This window comes from Triticum dicoccoides, chromosome 6B (assembly GCF_002162155.2).
Source record: "Triticum dicoccoides isolate Atlit2015 ecotype Zavitan chromosome 6B, WEW_v2.0, whole genome shotgun sequence".
NCBI classification, from domain to species: Eukaryota; Viridiplantae; Streptophyta; class Magnoliopsida; order Poales; family Poaceae; genus Triticum; species Triticum dicoccoides.
In genome coordinates, this window is record NC_041391.1 from 77,978,384 (window position 1) to 77,987,766 (window position 9,383).

Sequence of the window (9,383 nt, forward strand, 5' to 3'; positions counted from 1 at the left end):
AAATGACTATCCTGTTACTCAACCAAAACAGCTTAGGGATTCTTTCCTTGGCTTACCACTCGAAACTGGAGAATGCAACTCATGTGGTGCCTCTGAAAATGGCAAATGCGAAGGTTCTAAAACAAAATCTTATTAGTTTTCCTTCATGCCCCAAAACATTGTCCTCTAGCACTCCAGGATCCCCTTTTCTCTTGTTACTAATAAAGTCAATATGACCTTCTAGGGCATTTTGGGTACATTGAGCTTCCTGTACCTGTATATCATCCTTGTCATGTTAGTGAACTTAGGCAACTACTGAGCTTGCTATGTCTGAAGTGCCTTGGTATCAAGAAAGGAAAGGTATGTATAGGTCAAAAAAGCTTATAATATTACTATATATGTTATTCTTCTATACAGATTTCCCTGTTTCAATCTAAATCTAGATATTTCATGTCTCAGGTTAAGAAGAGGAATGGAAAAGAAAATGTGTCGTCATGTGACTGTCAGGTACTTGTCACTCTAATAAATTCTTCTTATGCCCTGAATTTGCTAGATGCGGTACTTTACTGTTGGACTATAGCACTGCGTATATACTCAAGCAGTAGCCAAGTAATCGTCCAATTTATATAGATTAATCACTGGTCTTTTAATTGACCAAAAGTCCGGTAGGCGAGCATATCGTACACTGCTTGTTTTATAGTGTTGGCTTGGTAATCTCAAGTATGATTTCAGGTTCCTTGTTCTTTTTTCTTTTCAGTTTATAGTGAATGCACATAGTTGCTAATTGATTGGGAGGTTCTTTTCTCTAGAGAAATAGAATATCATAATAGTGTACTTGATTCAGTTTTATTTTGGTATGCGACATGTTGTCACCAGATTTTTACTGTTCACATAACCCACTAATGCTATCGGTTGAGAATACTATTGAAACTTGGAAGAAATATATAGTCAACAACCATGGCATCAGAGACAATCACCAGTGCCATTGTTTTTGTTTCCAATCAGTGAATGGTTTCCTACTTTACAGTCTTAGTTGCTGCTAGTTTTGTGCCAGCATGCTTACTACACAAGTGCGTTCTAGACGAGTTCTAATTGATGTTTCTCGTCTTTGTTTCTTTTATAGGATCTCCCGGCTTTATATTTGAAGGAAATCAAGATAGAAGATGGTTCCCTGCAAAAAAGGAAAAAGAAAGCAGAGGTTGTATTTCGTTTAGAGTTGAGAGCACCCCCAGAGGAACATATGACAGAAAGCTCTTGGAACTTCCTTGACAAATATGGGTTTCACTATGGTGGAGCCTCCCGCTGTAGGGTATTGCTTCCAGAAGAGGTAATAATTTCATCTTGTTCTGTTTTCAAGATGTTGTTGTATAGCATCTTCTTGGACATCAAAGATCCAGATAACCATGTGTTTATGTACACCCTATAAAAGTTTGGGTGAAACATTGTGAAAATTCTCAAGAAAATTAGGATGCAATATATCCTGGTACAATCTTGCACATGAATAGGTGATGTGTGTACAATCGGTACCTAATACATGTGAAATATATATTTGCTGGTACATTTTTCCGGTGTGAAGCAGTACCCTGTATGACCATGCCGTTTGGATATATGTCCACCGCATTTTGAGGTCTCAATCATACGGTTTGTAGGATTATCATAGGAAAAACATATGAATGGGGATTCCGGATCATAGTTTCCTATAGATCTATTCGGTTTGTGCGGAACGAGTACATGAATTTCATAGAAATACTATTCGTTTGTTGTGTTTTTTTGGAACTACACATCCATTGAAAGCCCATCTTTGCGTAGGACCGATGCAATGCAATTCCTTAGGATGACATGTCATCCTTTCTCATACATACCCTACTAGGGCATCTCTAACGCGGACCCTCAAGCCGCCCGCCTATGTCCAGACCGCGGAAGCCATCCAACGCGGACCTGTATCGGCCCGTTGAGCGGTTCGGGCGCACTTTTTCCCGCAAACCTCACGCGCCCGTGTGCCTCCCTGCCCGACGCTAGCTGCCCGCATTCATGCATCACGTATGTTGTACGGGACGAATATCTACCACACCCGTTCAATGCATGTCTGTCCTTATGCCGCGATTAAGCATGCTCCCTGACCGAGGAATGAACTCCAGTGCCACACATTACCGCACTCGGACGCTTGGCCTCACCGATATTCGCTATTTAAAGGCGGCCACACCCGGCTAGACTCCACGCCATAACTCATCCTCCTCCCTTGCACCACATCCATCATGATAGCAAGTGGGAACGCTTTGTGGAAGAGCATATCGACGGAGATGAAGCACGAGGTGGCCGCCCCTTGCAGTCGTCTGGCAGTCTTGCCGTGTGAGGCGGATCGAGCTGGGCATGTCGGCCAGCTCGCCTGAGGTCTTCGACGGCTACACGGCATCGATCCACGCACTAGTGCATGCCAGACTGACCATGGAACAGGCGCAGGTGCACTACGTCGCCACCATGGCAGAGAAGGATCAGCGTGCGCCAGCTCCTATGTTGGTGTTCCGGCAGGCGTAGGAGGAGCGAAGGTACAACCTGCTCCTCCTTGAGCAGCATCGACTGGCGGAGGGCCAAAACTACGGGGAGCACGCAAGCGAGGCGCCCATGGTCACCATGGCAGCAGTGAACCCAAACTTTGTTTCAGAGCAACACGCTCTACGAGGCTGCATGCGCCACTCGCAACGTAGTTCTGACACAGCTAGACGTAGCAGTGGCCGCTAGCTGCGCGTTCTATGCGTCGCGTCCAACTTTTGGGGGCGCACGTGGCAGGTGGACAATGATGAACCATCCACGCCCATCATCGACCTCACGTCCACCGGTGCCGGTGATGAATAGGTCATGAACTCCTACGAGGATAAGTAGGGCATGGGAGGCGGCAGGGCATTGTGTCCCAAGTGGGTCGGCCCGTCTCCCATATTCTAATCTTCCTCGCTGGAGACCGCACCTCCAGTTCTTGGGTCTTGAACCCCATTGCCGTTCATGGAGACAGCAGATGGATGATGTGGTCGCTGATGTAGAATACAAAGCAAGTGGACGACAACCACAGTCGCAGGGTAGGTTTTCAGAGCGTTTTTTGTTCTAAATGTTTGAAATGTAATGAAAATTCACCGTGTTTTGCATGAATCCCTTTCGGTTTATATGAAAATCCGCCATGTTTGCCTGAATTATGTCTGATTAGTGTGAACCGTGGTTGAAATGCATGCGGGCAGCATTGGATGGCAGCCTTCGGCATCGACGTCCGCGGACTGCCTCACCCTCTGTCCGTGGACGGATGGCGAAGCATGTTTGCGGGTTAGCGTTGGAGATGCCCTTATAGCGCTTGTTTGATTTGCCCTGGCTGAGTAGAAACAACCTTCAGCCCATGTTGTGCAACTAGTTTGGTTGCCAGCATAGCACCACCGAGCAGTTTTCTGCATATTGATTGAACGCCAACATGTGTGGTGTAGGGGTGAGCAGATTCAAATCATAACTGTTTGGTTTTGTGCAATGTGTTGTTCTGCCCACCTCTTTCAAACATGATGACCTTACCATCACATAACAAGCACACATCACATGAACATCACACTAGCACTAGTAGAAAAAGGGTCAAATGTGAGACACATTAGTCCCGGTTTGTAACAGAACCGGCACTAATGTGTCCATTAGTGCCGGCTCCAACGGCTAGCCGGGAGGAGCTCTTTAGTACCGGTTCGTGGCAAACCTTTAGCACCGGTTCGTGCCACGAACCGGTACTAATGAGAGTGGTGGCAGGATGTTGTCAGAGTGGGGCCCTTCCAGCACCTTTAGTACCGGTTCGTGGCACGAACCGGTACTAAAGGTCGTCCTATATAAATCGTTCGTCCACCCGCACTCTGTTCTTCCCCCTTTCCTCTCTCCCTCTCCTCTATTCTTCCCTTCTTCCTCTCAAGTTCATCACAAAATTTGCCCCAAATTTGTCAAGATTTGCAGGCCCTCATCCATTCAAATGTTCACCAAGGTTAGCAACTTTGTCCTTTCATCTCTCATTGCTAGATTAGCTCTTGCATTGGTTTATATAGTGATTAATTGTGGGTTTTAGTAATTTGGGAGGAATTATATGTGGTAGTATTTGATTTATATGCAATTTGAGGTCAAAATAACACTTAGTTTGCATATGCAGGTGTGGTTTACTTAGTGCCTTCTAAATCTTCGTCGTAACCACCGTTGATCGGCCGCACCGTCCCGTCGCCGGCACCACCTTGTGGTGAGCCTCTTGTTCATGAAATTTTATATAAAAAATTGATGTTTGTGTGATTTTGATATATAGTTACTCGTATAATAATTATCTTACCCGTACGTTGTTTGTTATACATAGTGCCATGGTTTTGATATCCGTCCCCGTCGGCCCTCGTCCTTGTTATGATTCGGATGTGGTATATTCTCTTTTAGAACTATTTGTTGCATTTCGTGTTTATGACAAATTATGCCCATCAAGTTGACATAGATATTTTTATCTAGGAGGTATGTGCACCGGAAATTCCAACCGACCCTATTGTCGAGAGGTTAAATTTAGTTGAAAGAGAAAACGAGTACTTGAAAGAAAAATTGAAAAGAATTGAGGGGGAGAAGATGGAATTGGAGTTGCATGTTGCCGATGTCGTCGATGATCACAAGATCAAGATGGAGAAAATGCGCTTGAAGATTAGAAAGATTAGAAAATATGCCATCGATAGTGAGGCTTGGTATCATTATGCTGTTGGATCAATTGTTACCTTAGTTGCGATCTTGATCGCATTTGTTGTTGCATTTAAATGCTTTAGCTAGAGAGTTATTTGTTTGTTGCATTTAAGTGTTGTATGAACTTTATGTATGAACTTGTATTAATTTGGTCTATTCGGTGTTGTGTAATGAAGATGAGCCGACAATGGATGTATGATGACCGATGCTCTCCCCAGTTCGTTGAGGGCGTGCATACTATTCTGCTTGCGGCTGAGGCAAACAAGTGGGCGGATGGTTTTATGCCTTGTCCATGTGCTGGCTGTAAGAATGGTCGCAATTACTCTACGTCAAGAACCATTCACGTCCACCTGTTTGAGTCCGGTTTCATGCCCCACTATAATGTTTGGACCAAGCACGGAGAAAGAGGGGTTATGATGGAAGACAATGAAGAAGAAGAGGACGAGGACAGCTATCCTGGCCATGGGTTCCCTGAATACGATGATACAACAATGGGGGAAGAAGCTGAGCCGGTAATGCGGGAAGAAGTGAGCCGGCAATGCGGGAAGAAGTTGAAGAAGAGGCATCAGATGAGCCCGTCGATGATCTAGGTCGGGCCATTGCCAATGCAAAGAGAAACTGCGCAAGTGATTTGGAGAAGAAGAAGTTGCAGCGCATGTTAGAGGATCACAAAAAATTGTTGTATCCGAATTGCACTCTAAGATCAGCCGCGATGAGCATGGTGATGTCAAGGGCGAGCGCCCCAGGAAGAAGATTCCTGCCAAGGTGATGTGGTATTCTCCTATAATACCACGGTTGAAACGTTTGTTCCAAAACAAAGAGCATGCCAAGGCGATGCGATGGCACAGAGAAGACCGTAAGAAAGACGGAAAGTTGAGAGTACCCGCTGACGGGTCGCAGTGGAGAAAAATCGAAAGAAAGTACGGGAAGGAGTTTGCAGATGACGCAAGGAGCGGGTTTGGTCTAAGCGCAGATGGCATTAATCCTTTTGGGGAGCAGAGCAGCAACCATAGCACCTGGCCTGTGACTCTATGTTTGTATAACCTTCCTCCTTGGTTGTGCATGAAGCGGAAGTTCATTATGATGCCAGTGCTCATCCAAGGCCCTAAGCAACCCGGCAACGACATTGCCGTGTACCTAAGGCCATTAGTTGAAGAACTCTTACAACTGTGGAATGGAACAGGTGTACGTGCGTGGGATGAGCACATGGGGGAAGAATTTGACCTAAAGGCGTTGCTGTTTGTGACCATCAATGATTGGCCTGCTCTCAGTAACCTTTCAGGACAGACAAACAAGGGATACCGCGGATGCACGCACTGTTTGGATGATACCGACAGTATATATTTGAATAGTTGTAAGAAGAATGTGTACCTGGGACATCGTCGATTTCTTCCGAGCAGGCATCCCGTAAGAAAGAAAGGCAAGCATTTCAAAGGTGAGGCAGATCACCGGACGAAGCCTCGCCACCGTACTGGTGCTGATGTACATGATATGGTCAAGGATTTGAAGGTGATATTTGGAAAGGGTCCTGGCGGACAACCTGTTCCAAAGGACGCTGACGAACGCGCACCCATGTGGAAGAAGAAATCTATATTTTGGGACCTGCCATATTGGAAAGACCTAGAGGTCCGCTCCGCAATCGATGTGATGCACGTGACGAAGAATCTTTGCGTGACCCTGCTTGGCTTCTTGGGCGTGTATGGGAAGACAAAAGATACACCTGAGGCACGGGAGGACCAGCAACGTATGCACGGAGAATACGACATACATCAGGGTCATGCAAGCTACGCTCTTACCAAAGAAGAGAAGGAAATCTTCTTTGAATGCCTGCTCAGTATTAAGGTACCGTCTGGCTTCTCGTCGAATATAAAGGGAATAATAAACATGGCAGAGAAAAAGTTCCAGAACATAAAGTCTCATGACTGCCACGTGATTATGACGCAACTGCTTCCGGTTGCATTGAGGGGGCTTCTACCGGAAAACGTTCGATTAGCCATTGTGAAGCTATGTGCATTTCTCAATGCAATCTCTCAGAAGGTAATCGATCCAGAAATCATACCAAGGTTACAGAATGATTTGGTGCAATGTCTTATCAGTTTTGAGTTGGTGTTCCCACCATCCTTCTTCAACATCATGACGCACGTCCTAGTTCACCTATGCGAAGAGATTAGCGTTTTGGGTCCTGTATTTCTACACAATATGTTCCCCTTAAAGAGGTTCATGGGAGTCTTAAAGAAATATGTTCATAACCGTGCTAGGCCAGAAGGAAGCATCTCCAAGGGCCATCAAAATGAGGAGGTCATTGAGTTTTGTATTGACTTTATTCCTGACCTTAAGCCGATTGGTGTTCCTGAATCGCGGCATAAGGGCAGACTGGATGGAAAAGGCACGCTAGGAGGGGAACAAATAATATGTATGGACAGACATTCTCTCACTGAAGCACACTACACAGTTCTACAGAATTCCGCCTTGGTGGCTCCGTATATGGATGAACACAAGAATTTGCTACGCTCCAAACACCCGGAGCGGTCTGATGACTGGATTACACGTGAACAAACCAGGAGTTTCGCCAGCTGGTTGCAGACACATACCATGCATGACACCTCTATTGAAGATGACATGTACTTGCTGTCCCAGTTACCATCTTTGAATATAATGACTTTCAAAGGGTACGAGATAAATGGTAATACATTTTACACGATCGCCCAAGATAAGAAGAGCACCAACCAAAACAGTGGTGTCTGCTTTGATGCAGAAACCAAGACGGGAAAGGAAACATATTATGGTTATATATAGGACATATGGGAACTTGACTATCGACGTGGTTTAAAGGTCCCTTTGTTTCGGTGCAAATGGGTCAATATGACACGAGGCGGGGTAACGGAAGACCCGCAGTACAGAATGACAACAGTGGATCTCAACAATCTTGCGTATGCAGATGAACCATTCGTCCTAGCCAATGATGTGGCACATGTTTTCTATGTGAAGGACATGTCTACCAAGCCAAGAAAAAGAAAATATAAGGAAGCAAATGCATCGTACGATGAGCCAAAGCGGCACATAGTTCTTTCTGGGAAGAGAAACATCATGGGAGTGGATGACAAGACAGACAAGTCAGAAGATTATGAAAAGTTTGATGAAATTTCTCCATTCACAGTGATTATTGACCCGAGCATCCCGTTAAATGATGAAGATTTTCCATGGTTACGGCGCAAAGGGACACACGCGAAGAAAAAGTTTCACACCCAAAGATCTGGGATGTGATCGGCTTCACTAGCTATCATCACTTTCTTCTGTGTTTCGCACCCAGAGGGGAATCTCTGTAATAGTTAGGGTAGTTATGTGTTTTGGCATTTGAAACGCGAAGAAATTTTATGTGCAAACAAATTCACACTAATTTCAAATAATTGAAAATTTAAACTATTCAAATTTGAAAACTACGGGCACTAACAGAAAGTTTATAATTTTTTGTACCTAAAGAGGTTGTGTCAGCCTCCGGTCAGGCTATGGCCCCACCATCACCATTTAGTGCCGGTTCGTACCACGAACCGGTACTAATGAGGTTGTGTCAGGTAAGGCTGGGGCCCCACGAGCACCTTTAGTACCGGTTCATGGATGAACCAGACGTAAGCTGTTTTTTAGTCCCACCTCACGAAGTGAGAGGGACTAGGAGCGGTTTATAAGCCCTGAGTGCAGAGACGATGAAGAAGAGGATCAATGCTCACGTTGCTTAGCTTCAAGCCTTCAGGAATACGATAGACTGCACGGAGCTATGCGTAGTGCAGTTTACACTATTCCGAAAGGCTTGACGCAAATTAACGAGCATTGCACCTCTTTTTTTATTTTTAATAACTTATTACAACTCCGAACTTCTTCTGTTATGGCAAAAACTAATTGCACGTCGACATTTCTTTTTTTAAGTTATAACTCCAGACTTTGACCATCAAGTTTTGCAGAAAAGAAAAAATAGCAGAAAAGAAAGAAAAACTATAGTTGAAAAGAAAAAAAACTATATAAAAAACTACTCAAAAATAAATAGAAGAAAATAAATATAGCAGAAAAGAAAAAACTACTCAGAAATAAATAGAAGAAAAAATAAAGCAGAAAAGAAATTTTTTTTTGCTATTTTTCAATCGTTTACAAAATGACCGTGAAATTGAAAATCACTAAAAAATGAACTCTGAAAATGTTGAATTTTGGCAAACTAGATGAAAAACTACTCACAAATAAATAGAAGAAAATAAATATAACAGAAAAGAAAAAACTATACAAAAAACTACGCAAAAATAAATAGAAGAAAATAAAGCAGAAAAGAAAAAAACTATAAAAAAAATTGGGGCGCTGCCCTGTGGGCCTGATAGGCCACAGGTGTGTAACTACAGGACTTATAGGCCCAGCAGACTCACAGGGCAGCGCGCAGAGTTTAGGCCCACAAGCCTGCTATACAGAGGAGTTCGAAGTGGTAGCCGCGGCTGGGTTTATAAACCAGTGCGGCTGCCCTTCACCCGGCGAGGTGGGACTAAACTTTGGGGTGGCAGCGCGAGGCCTTTAGTACAGGTTGGAGCCACCAACCGGTACTAAAGGGGGGGCCTTTAGTACCGGTTTGTGCCACCACCCGGTACTAAAGGGGGTCGCTTCCCGCCGCTTGGGCTAGCCAAAACTGGCCTTTAGTACCGGTTGGTGGCACAAAC

At 44.6% G+C, this 9,383-nt stretch overlaps 1 pseudogene; it reads left to right on the plus strand.

The window, feature by feature from the left end:
• Nucleotides 1-9,383, plus strand: part of LOC119320781 — a 33,783-nt pseudogene that overhangs the window by 3,809 nt on the left and 20,591 nt on the right.